At 43.2% G+C, this 23,315-nt stretch overlaps 1 long non-coding RNA gene across 1 annotated transcript; it reads right to left on the bottom strand.

The window, feature by feature from the left end:
• Window positions 1-11,949: 11,949 nt before the first annotated feature.
• Window positions 11,950-23,043, bottom strand: LOC141022266 (uncharacterized). The gene is made up of 3 exons (XR_012183558.1): window positions 22,862-23,043; window positions 13,427-13,497; window positions 11,950-12,240 (listed from the first exon to the last, which is right to left on the bottom strand). It is a non-coding gene; the product is annotated as an uncharacterized lncRNA (long non-coding RNA).
• Between the last annotated feature and the right edge of the window lie 272 nt (window positions 23,044-23,315).

Genomic DNA, 23,315 nt, shown 5'->3' with positions numbered 1-23,315 from the left:
TGACATCCTAAGAATAGCACACATCATGTGAAGAAGCAAAAATTTGGCTCAACCGATACTAACCGATAATTGTTGAGGAGGAAAGGTGGGATGCCTATCGGGGCATCCCCAAGCTTAGATGCTTGAGACTTCTTGAAATATTATCTTGGGGTGCCTTGGGCATCCCCAAGCTTGAGCTTTTGTGTCTCCTTAATTCTTCTCATATGACAGTTTTCCTAAATCTCAAAAGCATCATCCACACAAAACTCAACAAGAACTCGTGACATAAGTTAGTATAAACCAATGCAAAAACCTTATCATTCTCTACTGTAGCAAATCACTAAAATTATTATTCAGCATTGCATACTAAATGCCTCTGCATATTTAATACTCCTATCCACAAATAGAATCATTAAACAAGCAAACATATGCAAACAATGCAAACATAACAGCAATCTGCCAAAACAGTATAGTCTGTAAAGAATGCAAGAGTATCAATACTTATTCAACTCCAAACATTATGAAAATTTACCACACTGAAGAAAATTTATCAGAGCTCATTTTGAAAAAGGTTTCAACACTTTATCACATTCTGACTTTTCTAAGGAATTTTTGCAACAGCGGTAAACTTTCTATTTTCAAACAGCAGCATGTATACTTGCAAAATAAGCATGACAAAGGCTATCATTGCCACTTTTATTGAAATAAAAGATGCAAAACATTATTCTAAATAACAGCAAGCAAATCCTAACAAAATAAATTGACGCTCCAAGTAAAACTCATATCATGTGGTGGATAAAAATATAGCTCCAAGTAAGGTTACCGATGAACGAAGACGAAAGAGGGGATGCCATCCGAGGCATCCCCAAGCTTAGGCTCTTGGTTGTCCTTGAAAATTACCTTGGGGTGCCTTGGGCATCCCCAAGCTTAGGCTCTTGCCACTCCTTCTTCCATAGTCCATCGAATCTTTACCCAAAACTTGAAAACTTCACAACACAAAACTTAACAGAAAACTCGTAAGCTCCGTTAGTATAAGAAAATAAATCACCACTTAGGTACTGTTGTGAACTCATTCTAAATTCATATTGGTGTAATATCTACTGTATTCCAACTTCTCTATGGTTCATACCCTCCGATACTACTCATAGATTCATCAAAATAAGCAAACAACACATAGAAAACAGAATTTGTCAAAAACAGAACAGTCTGTAGTAATCTGTAACCCTCGAATACTTCTGTAACTCCAAAAATTATGAAAAATTAGGACGAACAGGATAAAAAGTATATTGATCTACTGCAGTCCAAATTGGTATTTTATCGCTCTCTGGTAAAAAATGATAATTATTTTCGTGAGTGCATACTTTCTGTTTTTATCAGCAAGATCAAACAACAATCACCCAAGAAGATCCTAAAGGCTTTACTTGGCACTTTATTCAAACAAAAGCTATAAAACATGATTACTATAGTAGCTTAATCATGTGAACACACAAAACAGCAGGGGTAAATATTGGGTTGTCTCCCAACAAGCGCTTTTCTTTAATGCCTTTTAGCTAGGCATGATGATTTCAATGATGCTCGCATAAAAGATAAGAATTGAAACATAAAGAGAGCATCATGAAGCATATTACTAACACATTTAAGTCTAACCCACTTCCTATGCATAGGGATTTTGTGAGCAAACAACTTATGGGAACAATAATCAACTAGCATAGGAAGACAAAACAAGCATAACTTTAAAACTTTAAGCACATAGAGAGGAAACTTGATATTATTGCAATTCCTACAAGCATATATTCCTCCCTCATAATAATTTTCAGTAGCATCATGAATGAATTCAACAATATAACTATCACATAAAGCATTCTTTTCATGAGCCACAAGCATAGAATTATTATTACTCTCCACATAAGCAAATTTCTTCTCATGAATAGAAGTGGGAGCAAACTCAACAAAATAACTATCATGTCAGGCATAATCCAATTGAAAATTAATATCAAGATGACAAGTTTCATGGTTACCATTATTCTTAATAGCATACAAGTCATCACAATAATCATCATAAATAGGAGGCATGCTTTCATCATAATAAATTCGCTCATCAAAACTTGGGGGACAAAAAATATCATCTTCATCAAACGTAGCATCCCCAAGCTTGTGGCTTTGCATATCATTAGCATCATGGATATTCGAAGAATTCATACTAACAATATTGCAATCATGCTCATCATTCAAAGATTTAGTGCCAAACATTTTAATGCATTCTTCCTCTAGCAATTGAGCACAATTACCGGAATCCTTATTTTCACAGAAGACATTAAAAAGATAAAGCATATGAGGCACCCTCAATTCCATTTTTTTGTAGTTTTCTTTTATAGACTAGACTAGTGATAAAACAAGAAACTAAAAGATTCAATTGCAAGATCTAAATATATACCTTCAAGCACTCACCTCCCCGGCAACGGCGCCAGAAAAGAGCTTGATGTCTACTACACAACCTTCTTCTTGTAGATGTTGTTGGGCCTCCAAGTGCAGAGGTTTGTAGGACAGTAGCAAATTTCCCTCAAGTGGATGACCTAAGGTTTATCAATCCGTGGGAGGCGTAGGATGAAGATGGTCTCTCTCAAACAACCCTGCAACCAAATAACAAAGAGTCTCTTGTGTCCCCAACACACCCAATACAATGGTAAATTGTATACGTGCACTAGTTCGGTGAAGAGATGGTGATACAAGTGCAATATGAATGGTAGATATAGGTTTTTGTAATCTGAAAATATAAAAACACCAAGGTAGCAAGTGGTAAAAGTGAGCGTAAACGGTATTGCAATGCTAGGAAACAAGGCCTAGGGTTCATACTTTCACTAGTGCAAGTTCTCTCAACAATAATAGCATAATTAGATCATATAACAATCCCTCAACATGCAACAAAGAGTCACTCCAAAGTCACTAATAGGAGAGAATAAAAGAATAGATTATTGTAGGGTACGAAACCACCTCAAAGTTATCCTTTCATATCGATCTATTCAAGAGTCCGTAGTAAAATAACACAAAGCTATTCTTTCCGTTTGATCTATCCTAGAGTTCGTACTAGAATAACACCTTCAGACACAAATCAACCAAAACCCTAATGTCACCTAGATACTCCAATGTCACCTCAAGTATCCGTGGGTATGATTATACGATATGCATCACACAATCTCAGATTCATCTATTCAACCAACACAAAGAACTTCAAAGAGTGCCCCAAATTTTCTACCGGAGAGTCAAGACGAAAACGTGTGCCAACCCCTATGCATAAGTTCACTAGGTCACTGAACCCGCAAGTTGATCACCAAAACATACATCAAGTAGATCACGTGAATGTCCCAGTGTCACCACAGATAAGCACATGCAAGACATACATCAAGTGTTCTCAAATCCTTAAAGACTCAATCCGATAAGATAACTTCAAAGGGAAAACTCAATCCATTACAAGAGATAGAGGGGGAGAAACGTCATAAGATCCAACTATAATAGCAAAGCTCGCGATACATCAAGATCGTGCCAAATCAAGAACACGAGAGAGAGAGAGAGAGAGAGAGAGAGAGAGATCAAACACATAGCTACTGGTACATACCCTCAACCCCGAGGGTGAACTACTCCCTCCTTGTCATGGAGAGCGCCGGGATGATGAAGATGGCCACCGGTGATGGATCCCCCCTCCGGCAGGGTGCCGAAATGGGGTCCCGATTGGTTTTTGGTGTCTACAGAGGCTTGCGGCGGCGGAACTCCCGATCTAGGTTTCTTTTCGGGTGTTTCTGTATTTATAGGAATTTTTGGTGTCGGTCTCACGTCAGGGGGTCTCCGAGTCGTCAACGAGATAGGGGGGCGAGCCCAGGGGGGTAGGGCGCGCCCTCCACCCTCGTGGACGGATCGGGACTCTTCTGGCCCAACTATTTTACTCCGGGGACTTCTTTTGGTCCAATAAAAATCATCAAAAATTGGCACGTCAATTGGACTTCGTTTGGTATCCCTTTTCTGTAAAACTCAAAAACAAGGAAAAAACAGAAACTGGCACTGGGCTCTAGGTTAATAGGTTTGTCCCAAAAATCATATAAAATAGCATATAAATGCATATAAAACATCCAAGATTGATAATATAATAGCATGGAACAATGAAAAGTTATAGATACGTTGGAGACGTATCAGTGACGATGATGGAGCATAGCCAAACTATATGATTTTGTAGGGATGAACTTTCTTTGGCCATGTTATTTTGAGAAGACATGATTACTTTGTTAGTATGCTTGAAGTATTATTATTTTAATGTCAATATTAAACTTTTGTCTTGAATCTTTCGGATCTGAACATTCATGCCACAATAAAGAAAATTACATTGAAAATTATGTTAGGTAGAATTCCACATCAAAAATTCTGTTTTTATCGTTTACCTACTCGAGGACGAGAAGGAATTAAGCTTGGGGATGCTTGATACGGTCTCCAACGTATCTATAAGTTTTTATTGCTCTGTGCTATTATATTATCTGTTTTGGATGTTTAATGGGCTTTAATATGGTCTTTTATATTATTTTTGGGACTAACCTATTAACCGAAGGCCCAGTGCAAGTTTCTGTTTTTTGCCTATTTCATTGTTTTGCAGAAAAGGAATACCAAACGGAATCCAAACGGAATGAAACCTTCGCGATGATCTTTCTTGGAACGAAAGCAATCCAGAAGACTTTAATTTGAAGTCTGGAACTGCGCGAGGCGGCCATGAGGCAGGAGGGCCGCCCAGGGGGGTAGGCGCGCCCCCCACCCTCGTGCCCCACGGAGATCCACCGACGTACTTCTTTTGCCTATATATACTCTTATACCCTAAAAACATCAGGGGGAGCCACGAAACCACTTTTCCACCGCTGCAGCCTTCTATACCTGTGAGATCCCATCTTGGGGCCTTTTCCGGCGATCTACCGGAAGGGGAATCGATCACGGAGGGCATCTACATCAACACCATAGCCTCTTCGATGAAGCGTGAGTAGTTTACCACAGACCTTCGGGTCCATAGTTATTAGCTAGATGGCTTCTTCTGTATCTTTGGTTCTCAATACAAAGTTCTCCTCGATGTTCTTGGAGATCTATTTGATGTAATACTCTTTTGCAGTGTGTTTGCCGAGATCCGATGAATTGTGGATTTATGATCAAGTTTATCTATGAATAATGTTTGGTTCTTCTCTGAATTCTTATATGCATGATTTGATATCATTTCAAGTCTGTTCGAATTATCGGTTTATTTTGGCCTACTAGATTGATCTTTCTTGCAATGGGAGAAGTTCTTAGCTTTGGGTTCAATCTTGCGGTGTCCTTTCCCAATGACAGTAGGGGCAGCAAGGTATGTATTGTATTGTTGCCATCGAGCATAAAAATATGGGGTTTATATCATATTTCCTGAGTTTATCCCTCTACATCATGTCATCTTGCTTAATGCGTTACTCTGTTCTTATGAACTTAATACTCTAGATGCATGCTGGATTGCGGTCGATGTGTGGAGTAATAGTAGTAGATGCAGAATCATTTCAGTCTACTTGACACGGACGTGATGCCTATATTCATGATCGTTGCCTAGGTATTCTCATAAATATGTGCTTTTCTATCAATTGCTCGGCGGAAATTTGTTCACCCACCATAATACATGCTATCTTGAGAGAAGCCACTAGTGAAACCTATGGCCCCCGGGTCTATTTTACATCATATAAGTTTCCGATCTATAATTCTAGTTTCCTATTTATTTTATTTTGCAATCTTTACTTTCCAATCTATACAACAAAAATACCAAAAATATTTATCTTACTATCTTTATTAGATCTCACTTTTGAGAGTGACCGTGAAGGGATTGACAACCCCTTTATCGTGTTGGTTGCGAGGTTCTTGATTGTTTGTGCAGGTACTAGGTGACTTGCGTGTTATCTCCTACTGGATTGATACCTTGGTTCTCAAAAACTGAGGGAAATACTTCGCTACTTTGATGCATCACCCTTTCCTCTTCAAGGGAAAACCAATGGATGCTCAAGAGGTAGCAGCGGAGTGCCCTGATCACTCACCAGAGGAGGGGGAGGAGGAGGAGGCGGAGTGCCCTGACTCGCCGGAGGAGGAGGAGGCGTCCGGATTGGAAGCTTGATGTACTCCTTCCTCCATAGACATGTACTCCTCAAAGCATAAACTAGATGATTCTCCCCTTCACCTGTAGGGTGGTCAAGCTCCGGCTCCTCAAATCCCTCCATTATTTCATCCACCATCACAAACAGCATAGCCATGTGGAATCGGACGGCAGTCAAAAGTTCCGTCGGCTTGAGGAGGTGCAACAGAGCCGACAATCGCCTTCAAAGTGAGGTTCTAGCATTTCGTCATTAGCTCGCAATGTTGAGCCTCCGTGATAGTATCCATGGGGTAGCAAGGAGCCCTGAAATCAGGCTGAACGAGCTCCGTGGAAGCCACGCTACTTCTCCGCTGAGATGGTGGGGTAGCTTCGTGCCGCTGAGATGGTTGGCCAGCAGCTGCAAGTTCATGTAGCTTCTCTATTCTTGCATTGAGCTTCTGCATTTAGCTCACCTCCGCTTTCCTCTTTCTCTCTCGGCTTCTGTAACCACCGCTGCCGGGAAACCCAAGCACCCACGGAACAAAGCCAGGTGTGCCTCGTGTTCGTCCAGGGTGCTCAGGATTCCCGAGAGCCTCAGTCAGCTCGTCCTTCTCTCTGTCGGGAATGAACGTCCCTTCCTGCGCTGTGGTGATATATTCCTTAAGCTTCTTGATGGGTATTGTAAGTTGCTCGTCCCTCCAACGACACTCCCCTGTTTCTGGGTCCAAAGTTCCCCCAACCCCGAAGAACCAAGTCCTTGAACGGTCTGGCCAGTTCAACGTCGTTGGTTGGACCCCTTTAGCAAGCAGGTCTTGCTCAGCTTTGTCCCACAACGGCCGGGCTTTGTAGTAGCCACCTGACCCCGTGTGATGGTGATACTTCGTGTTTGCAGCATTTTTCTTGTTTGCCTCTAACATTTTCTTACCCTTCTTCGAATTCTTGTAGGCCACAAATGCGGGCCAGTGATCTCTTATCTTCTCATATTGGCCGGTGAATTCTGGAGTCTTCCCTTTGTTGACAAACTGTGTGTTCAACTCTTTCTTCTAGTTCCTGAATAGATCTGCCATCTTCTTAAGAGCAAATGCCTAGACCTTTGGCTCTATAACTGGCTTATTCGGATCCTCCTCTGGCATTAGGATGAAATTTGCCATCAGCGAGGTCCAAAGATCGTTTTCTGTCTATCCTGGACATAAGAAACTTCAGGGTCGTCCTTACTCTTATTCCATTGCTGCACGCTGATCGGGACGCTGTCCCTAACAATAGCTCCGCACTGACTAACAAATGTGTCCTTGGTCCGCTTGGGTTCAATCGGTTGGCCATCGTCCGCGATTTTTGTGACCGTGAACTTTTCATCCTGGCGCAACCTTTTCTTCGGGCCTCGTCTCTTTACGAAAGTTTGGCTCGATCCGGAGGGCTATAAAAGAAGAAAGAAGCATCAATATACGTACATACCAAAACAATTAATGCATGAACTCAGCACAGGCTTAATTAATATATATACCTTGCCGGACTTTGCAACAGCTCCCTCCTCTGTTCAGTCACCGGAGCCGTCATCATGATATCCTTCTTCCTCCGCCATTCGGTCACCGGAGCCGTCATGATCTCCTTCCTCCTCCATTGTTGGATCACCGGAGCCGTCATCCTCTCCTTCCTGACCATCGGTGTCGTTGAGAAACAAAAAGGGATCACCTCCGCCGAGGATTATATCCCCCAACAACTGTTCTTCTTCCAAGTCTCTTTCCATAGTTTATGCAAATATTACAAAATGGCATTATACAAACATGAGAGATGGATATATTAGTGGCAAACATAGACCTAGCTAGATAATCACAACAAGGAATCATATGCACAAACATATACCTAGTGAATGACAACAATGAACATAACAATTACGGATAGGGCGGGAGGGGGTAGATCGACAACGCTCTTTCTTCGTCTAGGGTTTGGGGTGGCCTCGACAACGCTTTTTCAGTCCCGTTTTGGGTGGACTCGAGAGTTGGTCGGGTGAGAGGGGGTTGATCGACGTCCCCCTCATGTCTAAGTCAATGAACAACATGAAAATTTCTAAGTGAATGAACAACTCTGAATTTTTTTACATGTACTCCTACAACATGAAAATTTCTAAGTGATTGCTAAACTTTTATGCTTCATTTATATGAAGATCAATTGTCCAATATGACTATGTTCGCGATATGAGGCATTGGACATTATCTAGATCATATGCCTCAAAATCAAAGGAAAAACTCCTCTCACAACTATCCGCGGTGCCCAACAATATGACATCATTCACTAATATTGATGTTGGACTCGACTAAATATGCACTCCATAGTCCAATCAAGTATATAAGCCCGCGGTGATCAAACACATACAAGTTACAAAAATTTCTATGCTCACAAAAATATAAGATCGAGGGGTATTGAAGTTATCGGGGTTATGTTTATACAACAAATGAACATCTCATACATCTCATCTCATCTGAAAAATAGAGCACATCTAAAAAATACATACATACATAGATGGAAAAAATTGCTATGAACAAAAAAAATCTATCAAAAAAAACATCATATATGAACATTTTCTGTATACATCCATATCCATCCATACATACATACATGGACAAAAAAATGCTATGAACAAAAACATCAGTAGTAATTATTTTTATAATGATTTGGCCTCAAAAAATTCTTTTATTAGTATTTTCAAACTCTAGAATGACCCTGTTGCACTAGAACTATTTCAAATAATTCTTTTCAAATGCCACAAATTTTTTGAGAAGTCCTCTGATGCCTATAGATCATTTTTATGGAAAAACCCACTTTGGTCATTTGAAAATTTTGAGCACAACTTCCATTTTTCGATTTTAGTCCAATCTTGGCATTGAACTACAACCCTATTTTTCGTTGCTAAAAAAATCTGAATTTTTTACATCTTGTAGTCCTTCCAACTAAACCCTGAAGTCCAGAAGGGCAGCCCCAATTTCATCTAGCAAGTCCACCAAAAAAATCCCTGTATTTTCTGTCCAGCACTAAATTCTGATAAAACTTGCACTAACAAGTTTTTTCCTTTTATCAAACCAACTTGACCATCTTCACTAACATCCAAGGAGACATCATCCTGCCAAGTTTCACATAAAACAAAGTTCCCTAGCTAGCCCTAGCATTTCATCAAACACCTTGTGGACATCGCTGAAACCATGCAATTCTCTGAAACTTTGCAACTCTCTGAACCAAGTTGACCATCATCACATACATCAAAGAAGGATGGAGGAGAGGGGTGGGAGGGAGGAGGGAGTACCGGCCTGGCTGGCGGGCTGTTGTGCGGCGGTGTTGACGGTAGGGCAGGGGCGCAGCGGCGTCGGGGCAGGGCAGGGCCGCACGGAGCAGTGGCGTCAGGGCAGAGAGGCTGGGCACGGTGAGGGCGTCAACGTCGAGGTCCGACAGCCTGGCAGCGTCGAGGTGTTCCTCGGCGCCATCGAGGGAGAGCAGGATCGAAGAACTGAATGGAAAATTTTCATAAGTGCTGCTTATATACACGAAGCATTGGTCCCGGTTCGTGGCACCAACCGGGACCAATGCCCCACTTTAGTCCTGGTTCGTTCCACCAACCGGGACCAACGGTCAGTTTTTGTCAGCCCAAAGGGCGGGAAGCAGAGGCCTTTGGTCCCGGTTGGTGGCACCAACCGGGACTAAAGGGGGGAATTGGTCCTGGTTGGTGCCACAAACCGGGACCAAAGGGGTGCATTGGTCCCGGTTCATGCCACCAACCGGGACCAAAGGCCTAGTGCTGTAACTGGCGCGGTGCGGTGGGATGTTTAGTCCCACCTCGCTAGCTGAGAGGGCTCGAGAGTGGTTTATAAGCGCTGCTGCGCCGACCCTCTCGAGCTCCTCTCAACTGCAGACTTACGGGCCTAATCACACACTCCTCTGCATGTGGGCCTACTGGGCCTGCTACGGGCCTGAATCCTGGCACAACTAGCTGGTTGGGTTTCTAGTCGTATTTAGGCCGTGGCGGCCCAGTAGGCGGCATTTTTTTTTAAATCCAGTTTTTTTTATATTTTTTGCTAAATTTATTTTATTTTGTTTCTACTTACAGTTTTTCAGTGATTCTTTTTGCTTTTAGGTCACAAAAATTATAAACTTTCTCTTAGTGCCATTAGTTTTCAAATTTGAATTCTTTTAAATTTGTGTGAATCACTAGTTTGTGAATAACTTTACTATAAAAATAAATTTTTGAGTGAATCTTTTTCCTGCTATTTAATATTACTGTGTTGTATCATTATATTCAATTTGCTAATTTTTAGGTTATTTTAAATGTCTGTTTTAATCAAAAACAGATTTTGTTATTTTAGTTTGCTATTAAAGTTTCTAACAAAAACATTCTTTATGAAAATTCTTTTTGCTATTAATGTTTTGAACAAAAAATACTTTGATAATTTTAGTTGCATAAATTTTATATAATTTTAGTTTCAAAAATACTAGAGGTTTATAAAATCTTTTTAGTTGATTCCTTTTGCTATTAGTTCTTTCTTTGAGCTAAATGACCGGCCCTGAAATTGAAAAGCACTTCAAATGAACTCTGAAAAGGTTGAAAGTTGGCATGGTATCATCATTTCACCCACATAGCATGTTCTAAAAAGTTGAGAGGGTTGTGGCAAAAGCTGGATGCACTTCCTGTACAAAATGGACAATCTCTTTCGAAGTATCAGGGTTTTGGGCGAAAACTCATCTATTACAAAGGGATTTCATTTTTTGAACTGCAGACTTTTTGTGTGTTCAAAATGCACCATTCAAAGCCACATCATCAATTTTCAACCCTTTCTGACTTCATTTGGTATTTTTCATGCATTTACTGATTTTTTGAGCTAAATGACCCTGAAATTGAAAAGCACTACAAATGAATTCTGAAAAGATTGAAAGTTGGCATGGTATCATCATTTCAGCCACATAGCATGTGCTAAAAAGTTGAGAGGGTTACGGCAAAAGCTGGATGCACTTCATGTACAAAATGGACAATCTCTTTAGAAGTATCAGGGGTTTCATACGAAAACTCATCTGTTACAAAGGGATTTCATTTTTTTGAACTTATTTGAACTGCAGACTTTTTGTGTGTTCAAAATACACCATTCAAAGCCAAATCATCAATTTTCAGCCCTTTCTAACTTCATTTGGTATTTTTCATGCATTTACTGATTTTTTTGAGCTAAATGACCCTGAAATTGAAAAGCACTACAAATGAACTTTGAAATGGTTGAAAGTTGGCATGGTATCATCATTTCACCCAAATAGCATGTGCTAAAAAGTTGAGGCAAAATTTGGATGCACTTCGTGTACAAAATGGACAATCTCTTTCGAAGTATCAGGGTTTCATACGAAAACTCATCTGTTACAAAAGGCATTTCATTTCTTCACATGTAACTGCAGTGATATTCTAGATCAAAGGCATCATCATAATAGTTGTGGAGAGAAAGTCTTCAATTTTTCTTCGCTTGTGTCCTTTGCTTATTGCACCGTAACCATGGATAATCTTCATCGTTTAACAGGGTGCTTGGGTCAGCCTTGACTTTGAAGGGAGGAATTTCATGAAACTTTTCATAATCTTCAGACATGTCTGTCTTGCCCTCTAGTCCCACGATGGCTTTTTCCTGAAAGAACTATGTGGCGCTTTGGCTCATCGTATGATGTATTCGCTTCCTTATCTTTTCTTTTTCTCAATTTGGTAGACATGTCCTGTAACGCCCACGATGCGGCTATATCTCTCACGTGTCGAGGCACGACTTAGAGGCATAACCGCATTGTGGTTTTGTCGCAAGAAGGGTCATCTTCACACAATCCCATGTAATGAACAAGAATGGGATAAAGAGTTGGCTTACAATCGCCACTTCACACAATACATAAATAGATCATACGTCAATCAGAGTACACACATAGGTCCGACTACGGAACCAAAATAAAAGAAGACAACCCAACTGCTAGATCCCTGATCGTCCCAACTGGGCACCACTACTGATCAATAAGAAAAGAAACAACACAACGAACAAGATCTTCATCGAGCTCCCACTTGAGCTCCGTTGTGTCACCTGCACTGGTATCCTCGGCACCTGCAACTATTTTGGAAGTATTTGCTGAGTCACGAGGACTCAGCAATCTCACACCTGCGAGATCAAGACTATTTAAGCTTATAGGAAAGGATGGGGTAATGAGGTGGAGCTGCAGCAAGCACTAGCATAAATGGTGGCTAACATACGCAAACAAGAGCGAGAAGAGAAGCAAAGGAACGGTCGTCAACTAGTAATGATCAAGAAGTGATCCTGAAACTACTTACGTTCACGCATAACTCAAACCATGTTCACTTCCCGGACTCCGCCGAGAAGAGACCATCACGGCTACACACACGGTTGATGTATTTTAATTGGGGTCAAGTGACAAGTTCTCTACAACCGGACATTAACAAATTCCCATTTGCCTCATAACCGCAGGCACGACTTTCGAAAGATAATACCCTGCAGGGGTGTCCCAACTTAGCCCATTATAAGCTCTCACAGTCAACGAAGGATAAACCTTCTCCCGGGAAGACCCGATCAGTCTCGGAATCCCGGTTTACAAGACATTTCGACAATGGTAAAACAAGACCAGCAAAGCCGCCCGAATGTGCCGACAAATCCCGATAGGAGCTGTACATATCTCGTTCTCAGGGCACACCGGATGAGCCAGACGTCGGGTTGGCATAGACCCTGGTTGCCCAGGGGGCGCCGGACATCGCTCGGTTTGGACCAGCACTCGAAGGAGCACTGGCCCAGGGGGGTAAATAAAGATGACCCTTGAGTCTGCAGAACCCAAGGGAAAAAGCCTTAGGTAGGCAAATGGTAAAAACCAAGGTTGGGCCTTGCTGGAGGAGTTTTATTCAAAGCGAACTGTCAAGGGGGTCCCATAAATCACCCAACCGCGTTAGGAATGCAAAATCAAGGAACATAACACCGGTATGACGGAAACTAGGGCGGCAAGAGTGAACAAAACACCAGGCATAAGGCCGAGCCTTCCACCCTTTACCAAGTATATAGATGCATTAATTAAGGTAAGAGATATTGTGATATCCCAACATATCCATGTTCCAACATGGAACAAACTTCATCTTCACCTGCAACTAGCAACGCTATAAGAGGGCCTGAGCAAAAGCGGTAACATAGCCAAACAACGGTTTGCTAGGAAAAGGATGGTTAGAGGCTGACATGGCAATATGGGAGGCATGATATAGCAAGTGGTAGGTAGCGCAGCATGGCAATAGAACGAACAACTAGCAAAGCAAAGATAGAAGTGATTTCGAGGGTATGGTCATCTTGCCTGAGATCCCGCTAGGAAGAAGATTGAATGATGAAGAAGACAAACGGATGTAGTCGAACGAATCCTCACAACTTCGGAACGAAACCGAAGGTAACGAGAGAAGCAACCCGGAAAGAAACAAACAACATAGTAAACAACCACCACATACACATGGCATGATGCACAAACAAGTATGATGCATGTCCGGTTTAATGAGGCATGGCATGGCAAAGTGCACAAACAATACTACAAATTAAGTGGAGCTCAATATGTAACAAGTTGCATATTGACGAAGCACCACATCAAATATTTAGTTCTCTCTTGTTTATGTACCCAATAATATTAAATGTTGACTAACATGGCAAGAGGTGAAGCATATGGAAACTACCTATTTTAGGCAATTTAAATGAGGCCGGAACAACAAACTGTTGGAAATATGCCCTAGAGGCAATAATAAATGGTTATTATTATATTTCTTTGTTCATGGTAATTGTCTATTATTCATGCTATAATTGTATTGTCCGGAAATCGTAATACATGTGTGAATACATAGACCACAACCTGTCCCTAGTAAGCCTCTAGTTGACTAGCTCGTTGATCAACAGATAGTCATGGTTTCCTGACTATGGACATTGGATGTCATTGATAACGGGATCACATCATTAGGTGAATGATGTGATGGACAAGACCCAACTTAAGCATAGCATAAAAGATCGTGTAGTTTCGTTTGCTAGAGCTTTTCCAATGTCAAGTATCTTTTCCTTAGACCATGAGATCGTGCAACTCCCGGATACCGTAGGAGTGCTTTGGGTGTGCCAAACGTCACAACGTAACTGGGTGACTATAAAGGTGCATTACGGGTATCTCCGAAAGTGTCTGTTGGGTTGGCACGGATCGAGACTGGGATTTGTCACTCCGTGTAAACGGAGAGGTATCTCTGGGCCCACTCGGTAATGCATCATCATAATGAGCTCAATGTGACTAAGGCGTTAGTCACGGGATCATGCATTGCGGTACGAGTAAAGAGACTTGCCGGTAACGAGATTGAACAAGGTATTGGGATACCGACGATCGAATCTCGGGCAAGTAACATACCGATTGACAAAGGGAATTGCATACGGATTGATTGAATCCTCGACACCGTGGTTCATCCGATGATATCATCGTGGAACATGTGGGAGCCAACATGGGTATCCAGATCCCGCTGTTGGTTATTGACCGGAGAGGTGTCTCGGTCATGTCTGCATGTCTCCCGAACCCGTAGGGTCTACACACTTAAGGTCCGGTGACGCTAGGGTTGTAGAGATATATGTATGCGGAAACCCGAAAATTGTTCGGAGTCCCGGATGAGATCCCGGACATCACGAGAGGTTCCGGAATGGTCCGGAGGTAAAGATTTATATATGGGAAGTCTTATTTTGGTCGCCGGAAAAGTTTCGCACTTTATCGGTATTGTACCGGGAGTGCCGAAAGGGGTCCGGGGGTCCACCAGCCCCGGGGGGCCACATGGGCTGTAAGGGGTGCGCCTTGGCCTATATGGGCCAAGGGAACCAGCCCCAAGAGGCCCATGCGCAAGAGATAAGAAAAAAGGGAGAGTCCTAAAGGGGGAAGGCACCTCCGAGGTGCCTTGGGGGGGAAGGACTCCCCCCTGGCCGCACCCTTCCTTGGAGGAAGGGGCAAGGCTGCGCCCCCCCTCTCCCTTGGCCCTATATATAGTGGGGGGAAGGGAGGGCAGCAACATCTAAGCCTTGGGCGCCTCCCTCCTCCCCTGCAACACCTCTCTCTCTCTCAGAAGCTTGCAAAGCCCTGCCGGAGAGCCGCTACATCCACCACCACGCCGTCGTGCTGTTGGATCTCCATCAACCTCTCCTTCCCCCTTGCTGGATCAAGAAGGAGGAGACGTCGCTGCACTGTACGTGTGTTGAACGCGGAGGTGCCGTCCGTTCGGCACTCGGTCATCGGTGATTTGGATCACGGCGAGTACGACTCCGTCATCCACGTTCATTGGAACGCTTCCGCTCGCGATCTACAAGGGTATGTAGATGCACTCCCTTCCCCTCGTTGCTAGTAGACTCCATAGATGCATCTTGGTGAGCGTAGGAAAATTTTAAATTATGCTACGATTCCCAACAGTGGCATCATGAGCCAGGTCTATGCGTAGTTACTATGCACGAGTAGAACACAAAGCAGTTGTGGGCGTTGAGTTTGCCAATTCTTCTTGCCGCTACTAGTCTTTTCTTGTTTCGACGGCATTGTAGGATGAAGCGGCCCGGACCGACCTTACACGTACTCTTACGTGAGACAGGTTCCACCGACTGACATGCACTAGTTGCATAAGGTGGCTAGCGGGTGTCTGTCTCTCCTACTTTAGTCGGAACAGATTCGATGAAAAGGGTCCTTATGAAGGGTAAATAGAAATTGGCAAATCACGTTGTGGTCATACGTAGGTAAGAAACGTTCTTGCTAGAAACCTACAAACCACGTAAAAACTTGCAACAACAATTAGAGGACGTCTAACTTGTTTTTGCAGCAAGTGCTATGTGATGTGATATGTCCAGAAGATGTGATGAATGATATATATGATGTATGAGATTGATCATATTCTTGTAATAGGAATCACGACTTGCATGTCGATGAGTATGACAACCGGCAGGAGCCATAGGAGTTGTCTTTATTATTTTGTATGACCTGCGTGTCATTGAATAACGCCATGTAAATTACTTTACTTTGTTGCTAAACGCGTTAGCCATAGAAGTAGAAGTAATCGTTGGCGTGACGACTTCATGAAGACACAATGATGGAGATCATGATGATGGAGATCATGATGATGGAGATCATGGTGTCATGCCGGTGACGAAGATGATCATGGTGCCCCGAAGATGGAGATCAAAGGAGCATAATGATATTGGCCATATCATGTCACTATTTGATTGCATGTGATGTTTATCATGTTTTTGCATCTTATTTGCTTAGAACGACGGTAGCAAGTAGGATGATCCCTTATAATAATTTCAAGAAAGTGTTCACCCTAACTGTGCACCGTTGCGAAGGTTCGTCGTTTCGAAGCACCACGTGATGATCGGGTGTGATAGATTCTTACGTTCGAATACAACGGGTGTTGACGAGCCTAGCATGTACAGACATGGCCTCGGAACACACGCAATACACTTAGGTTGACTTGACGAGCCTAGCATGTACAGACATGGCCTCGGAACACGGAGGACCGAAAGGTCGAGCATGAGTCGTATAGAAGATACGATCAACATGGAGATGTTCACCGATCTTGACTAGTCTGTCTCACGTGATGATCGGACACGGCCTAGTTGAACTCGGATCATGTTTCACTTAGATGACTAGAGGGATGTCTATCTGAGTGGGAGTTCATAATCAGATGAACTTCATTATCATGAACATAGTCAAATAGGTATTTGCAAATTATGTCATAGCTTGCGCTTTAGTTCTACTGGTTAAGATATGTTCCTAGAGAAAATTTAGTTGAAAGTTGGTAGTAGCAATTATGCGGACTGGGTCCGTAAACTGAGGATTGTCCTCATTGCTACACAGAAGGCTTATGTCCTTAATGCACCGCTCGGTGTGCTGAACCTCGGCGTCGTCTGTAGATGTTACGAAACATCTGACATACACGTTTTGATGACTACGTGATAGTTCAGTGCGGTTTAGAATTGTGGCACCAAAGACGTTTTTGAAACGTCGCAGAACATGTGAGATGTTCCGAAGACTGAAATTGGGTTTTCAGACTAGTGCCCACGTCAAGAGGTATGAGACCTCTGACGAGTTTCTTAAGCCTGCAAACTAAGGGAGAAAAGCTCAACCGTTGAGCGTGTACTCAGATTGTCTGAGTGCCACAATCGCTTGAATCGAGTGGGAGTTAATCTCCCAGATGAGATAGTGATAGTTCTCCATAGTCACTACCACCAAGCTAGTAGAGCTTCGTGATGAACTATAACATATCAAGGATGGTTATGATGATCCTTGAGCTATTCGCGATGTTTGACACCGCGAGAGTAGAAATCAAGAAGGAGCATCAATTGTTGATGGTTAGTAGAACCACTAGTTTAAGAAGGGCAAGGGCAAAAGGGATACTTCATGAAACAGCAAGTCGTTTGCTGCTCTAGTGAAGAATCCCAAGGTTGAACCCAAACCCGAGACTAAGTGCTTCTGTAATAAGAGGAACGGTCACTGAAGCAGTACTACCCTAGATACTTGGTAGATGAGAAGGCAGGCAAGGTCGACAGAAGTATATTGGATATACGTTATATGAATGTGTACTTTACTAGTACTCCTAGCAGCACCAGGGTATCAGATACTGGTTCGGTTGCTAAGTGTTAGTAACTCGAAATAAAAGCTGTGGAATAAATGGAGACTAGCTAAAGGTGAGATGACGATATGTGTTGGAAGTGTTTCCAAGGTTGATGTGATCAAGCATCGCATGCTCCCTCTACCATCGAGATTTGGTGGTTGCGTTGAACATGATTGGATTATGTTTACCGCAAAACGGTTATTCATTTAAGGAGAATAATGGTTACTCTGTTTATTTGAATAATACCTTCAATGGTCTTGCACCTAAAATGAATCTCGATCGTAGTGATACACATGTTCATGCCAAAAGATATAAGATAGTAATGATAGTACCACATACTTGTGGCACTGCCACTTGAGTCATATTGGTGTAGAACGCATGAAGAAGCTCCATGTAGGTGGATCTTTGGACTCACTCATTTTTGAAAAGATTGAGACATGCGAACCATGTCTATTGGTATATATGCATGAAGAAAATCCATACAGATGGATCGTTTGGACTCACTTGATTATGAATCACTTGAGACATGCAAATCATACCACATGGGCAAGATGACTGAAAGACCTCGTTTTCAGTAAGATGGAACAAGAGAGCAACTTATTGGAAGTAATACATTTTGATGTACGCAGTCCAATGAGTGCTGAGGCATGCAGTGGATATCGTTGTGTTCTTACTTCACAGATGATTTGAGTAGATGTTGAGTGTATTTACTTGATGAAACACAAGTCTGAATTATTGAAATGTTCAAGTAATTTCAGAGTGAAGTTGAAGATCATCGTGACAAGAGGATAAAATGTCTGTGATATGATCATAGAGATGAGTATCTGAGATACGAGTTTGGCACACAATTGAGACATTGTGGAAAGTGTTTCACAATTAATACCGCCTGGAACACCATAGTGTGATGGTGTGTCCGAACATCATAACTGCACCCTATTGGATATGGTGCATACCATGATGTTTCTTATCAAATTACCACTATCGTTTATGGGTTAGGCATTAGAGACAACCGCATTCACTTTAAAAGGGGCTCCACGCAATTCCGTTGAGACGACACCGTTTATAGAAACCTAAGTTGTCGTTTCTTAAAAGTTTGGGGCTGCGATGCTTATGTGAAAAAGTTTCAGGTGATAAGCTCGAACCCAAAGCGGACAAATGCATCTTCATAGAATACCCAAAAACAGTTGGGTATACCTCCTATTTCAGATCTGGAAGCAAAAGTAATTGCTTCTAGAAACGAGTCCTTTCTCGAGGAAAAGTTTCTCTCGAAAGAATTTAGTGGGAGGATGGTGGAGACTTGATAAGGTTATTGAACCGTCGCTTTAACTAGTGTGTAGCAGGGCACAGGAAGTTGTTCCTGTGGCACCTACACCAATTGAAGTGGAAGCTTATGATAGTGATCATGAAACTTCGGATCAAGTCACTACCAAACCTCGTAGGACGACGAGGATGCGCACTACTTCAGAGTAATGCGTGATCCTGTCTTGGAGGTCATGTTGCTAGACAACAATGAACCTACGAGCTATGGAGAAGCGATGGTGGGCCCATATTCCGACGAATGGCTCGAGGCCATGAAATCCGAGATAGAATCCATGTATCAGAACAAAGCATGGACTTTGGTGAGCTTGCCCGATGATCGGCAAGCCATTGAGATAAATGGATCTTTAAGAAGAAGACGGACATGGACGGTAATGTTACCGTCTATGAAGCTCGACTTGTGGCAAAGAGTATTTTCACAAGTTCAAGGAGTTGACTACGATGAGTTTTTCTCATCCGTAGCGATGCTTAGGTCCGTCGAAATCATGTTAGCATTAGCTGCATTTATGAAATCTGGCAGATGGATGTCAAAACAAGTTTCCTTACCAGTTTTCGTAAGGAAAGGTTGTATGTGATACAATCAGAAAGGTTTTGTCGATCCTAAGGATGCTAAAAGGTATGCTAGCTCCAGCGATCCTTCCATGGATTAGAGCAAGCATCTCGGAGTCAGAATATACGCTTTGATGGAGTGATCAAAGTTTTTGGGTTTATACAAAGTTTGTTAGAAACTTGTATTTACAATAAAGTGAGTGGGAGCGCTACAACATTTCTGATAAGTATATGTGAATGGCATATTGTTGATCCGAAATGATGTAAAATTTCTGGAAAGCATAAAGGGTTGTTTGAAAGGAGTTTTTCAAAGGAAGACCTGGATAAAGCTACTTACATATTGGGCATCAAGATCCATAGAGATAGATCAAGACGCCTGATGATACTTTCAAAAGACAGCACACCTTGACATGATTTTGAAAGAGTTCAAAATAGATCAGCAAAGAAGGAGTTCTTGGCTGTGTTACAAGGTGTGAGTATTGAGTGAGACTCAAGACCTGACCACAGCAGAAGATAGAGAAAGGACGAAGGTCGTCCCCTATGCTTTAGACGTAGGCTCTATAGTATGCTATGCTGTGTACCGCACATGTAGTGTGCCTTGCCATGAGTTGGTCAAGGGGGGTACAATGGTGATCCGGAAAGGATCTCATGACAGCGGTCGAACTTATCCTTAGTACCTAGTGGATTAAGGAATTTTTCTCGATTATGGAGGTGGAAAGGAGTTCGTCGTAAAGGGTTACGTCGATGCGAACTTTGACACTAATCCGGATAACTCTGAGTAGTAAACCGGATTCGTATAGTAGAGCAATTATTTGAAATGGCTCCAAATAGCGCGTGGTAGCATCCACAAGATGACATAGATATTCGTAAAGCACACGGTTCTGAAAGGTTCAGACCCGTTGACTAATAACCTCTCTCACAAGCATAACATGACCAAACCAGAACACATTGAGTGATAATCACATAATGATGTGAACTAGATTGATGACTCTAGTAAACTCTTTAGATGTTGGTCACATGGTGATGTGACCAGTGAGTGTTAATCACATGGTGATGTGAACTAGATTATTGACTCTAGTGCAAGTGGGAGACTGTTGGAAATATGCCCTAGAGGCAATAATAAATGGTTATTATTATATTTCTTTGTTCATGGTAATTGTCTATTATTCATGCTATAATTGTATTGTCCGGAAATCGTAATACATGTGTGAATACATAGACCACAACCTGTCCCTAGTAAGCCTCTAGTTGACTAGCTCGTTGATCAACAGATAGTCATGGTTTCCTGACTATGGACATTGGATGTCATTGATAACGGGATCACATCATTAGGTGAATGATGTGATGGACAAGACCCAACTTAAGCATAGCATAAAAGATCGTGTAGTTTCGTTTGCTAGAGCTTTTCCAATGTCAAGTATCTTTTCCTTAGACCATGAGATCGTGCAACTCCCGGATACCGTAGGAGTGCTTTGGGTGTGCCAAACGTCACAACGTAACTGGGTGACTATAAAGGTGCATTACGGGTATCTCCGAAAGTGTCTGTTGGGTTGGCACGGATCGAGACTGGGATTTGTCACTCCGTGTAAACGGAGAGGTATCTCTGGGCCCACTCGGTAATGCATCATCATAATGAGCTCAATGTGACTAAGGCGTTAGTCACGGGATCATGCATTGCGGTACGAGTAAAGAGACTTGCCGGTAACGAGATTGAACAAGGTATTGGGATACCGACGATCGAATCTCGGGCAAGTAACATACCGATTGACAAAGGGAATTGCATACGGATTGATTGAATCCTCGACACCGTGGTTCATCCGATGATATCATCGTGGAACATGTGGGAGCCAACATGGGTATCCAGATCCCGCTGTTGGTTATTGACCGGAGAGGTGTCTCGGTCATGTCTGCATGTCTCCCGAACCCGTAGGGTCTACACACTTAAGGTCCGGTGACGCTAGGGTTGTAGAGATATATGTATGCGGAAACCCGAAAATTGTTCGGAGTCCCGGATGAGATCCCGGACATCACGAGAGGTTCCGGAATGGTCCGGAGGTAAAGATTTATATATGGGAAGTCTTATTTTGGTCGCCGGAAAAGTTTCGCACTTTATCGGTATTGTACCGGGAGTGCCGAAAGGGGTCCGGGGGTCCACCAGCCCCGGGGGGCCACATGGGCTGTAAGGGGTGCGCCTTGGCCTATATGGGCCAAGGGAACCAGCCCCAAGAGGCCCATGCGCAAGAGATAAGAAAAAAGGGAGAGTCCTAAAGGGGGAAGGCACCTCCGAGGTGCCTTGGGGGGGAAGGACTCCCCCCTGGCCGCACCCTTCCTTGGAGGAAGGGGCAAGGCTGCGCCCCCCCTCTCCCTTGGCCCTATATATAGTGGGGGGAAGGGAGGGCAGCAACATCTAAGCCTTGGGCGCCTCCCTCCTCCCCTGCAACACCTCTCTCTCTCTCAGAAGCTTGCAAAGCCCTGCCGGAGAGCCGCTACATCCACCACCACGCCGTCGTGCTGTTGGATCTCCATCAACCTCTCCTTCCCCCTTGCTGGATCAAGAAGGAGGAGACGTCGCTGCACCGTACGTGTGTTGAACGCGGAGGTGCCGTCCGTTCGGCACTCGGTCATCGGTGATTTGGATCACGGCAAGTACGACTCCGTCATCCACGTTCATTGGAACGCTTCCGCTCGCGATCTACAAGGGTATGTAGATGCACTCCCTTCCCCTCGTTGCTAGTAGACTCCATAGATGCATCTTGGTGAGCGTAGGAAAATTTTAAATTATGCTACGATTCCCAACACAAACAATAATTCCGGAAAATCCTCATGTGCATATTTTGAATTTGGTACTGTTCTGCCATAAACACCATTTTAATGTAGTTAAACAGCAAAATGAAGTGCACCATGTTAAACTAGGCATTTTTCTACCCCATTTACATATAAAGTTTATTAAAATCCGAGTTACGGTTATTTAGTTATGAATTAAATCATTTTAACATGGCATTTGAGCAAAATTAATCAAACAGCAATTTAATCATTTTAAACATGGATGAAAGTGGCATATTATGAAACTAGATGAAAATCTAAGCATTTTACATATATAAAACATTTTAAACCGATGCACGGTTAAATTGTTATTAGATGCATGAACGTTAGGGGTTTTTCTGCAAAACTGGCACTTCCTGGAAAATAGCTAAATTCGCAGCAACAGGAAAAAAAACAGATCTGGGCCCAAAATGGAGATCAGGCCCAAAGCGCGGGGAGCTGCTCACATCGGGCCTTGAGGCCTTGGATAGGGGCGCAGCCCACGCGAGCAGGGGAGGCCGCTCGGTCCATGTGGAGGCAGAGAACGAGAGGAACGGTCAACGCGGCCATCGCGGTTGCAGTCTCATCCTCTCGAACAGAGGCAGGAGCGGGACTGAGACGAGCGCTCCGGCGAGGGCGCGGAGGCCCGCGGGCGGCGGGAGCCCATCTCCGATGATGGTGGCGCCGGCTGGTGCTCCTGTTCGAGGCAAGGACAGAGAGAGAGAGATTAGAGGGGAAGAAGCAGACACGAGGAAGAGGAGGCAGGTCACGGCGACATGACCTGGGTGGTCGCCGGCGGACGGTGTCCGTGGCAGGGCCTTGCGGAAGCGGCGACGGGGCTGGGACGGCACGAGGACGACGCCGACGAGCTCCACGGCCACGGCAGACGGCGGAACTGGACAGATTCGAGGGCAGGGAGGC

The sequence above is a fragment of the Aegilops tauschii genome, chromosome 5, assembly GCF_002575655.3.
Source record: "Aegilops tauschii subsp. strangulata cultivar AL8/78 chromosome 5, Aet v6.0, whole genome shotgun sequence".
Taxonomy (NCBI): Eukaryota; Viridiplantae; Streptophyta; class Magnoliopsida; order Poales; family Poaceae; genus Aegilops; species Aegilops tauschii.
This window is presented reverse-complemented; position numbering and strand designations above follow the sequence as displayed.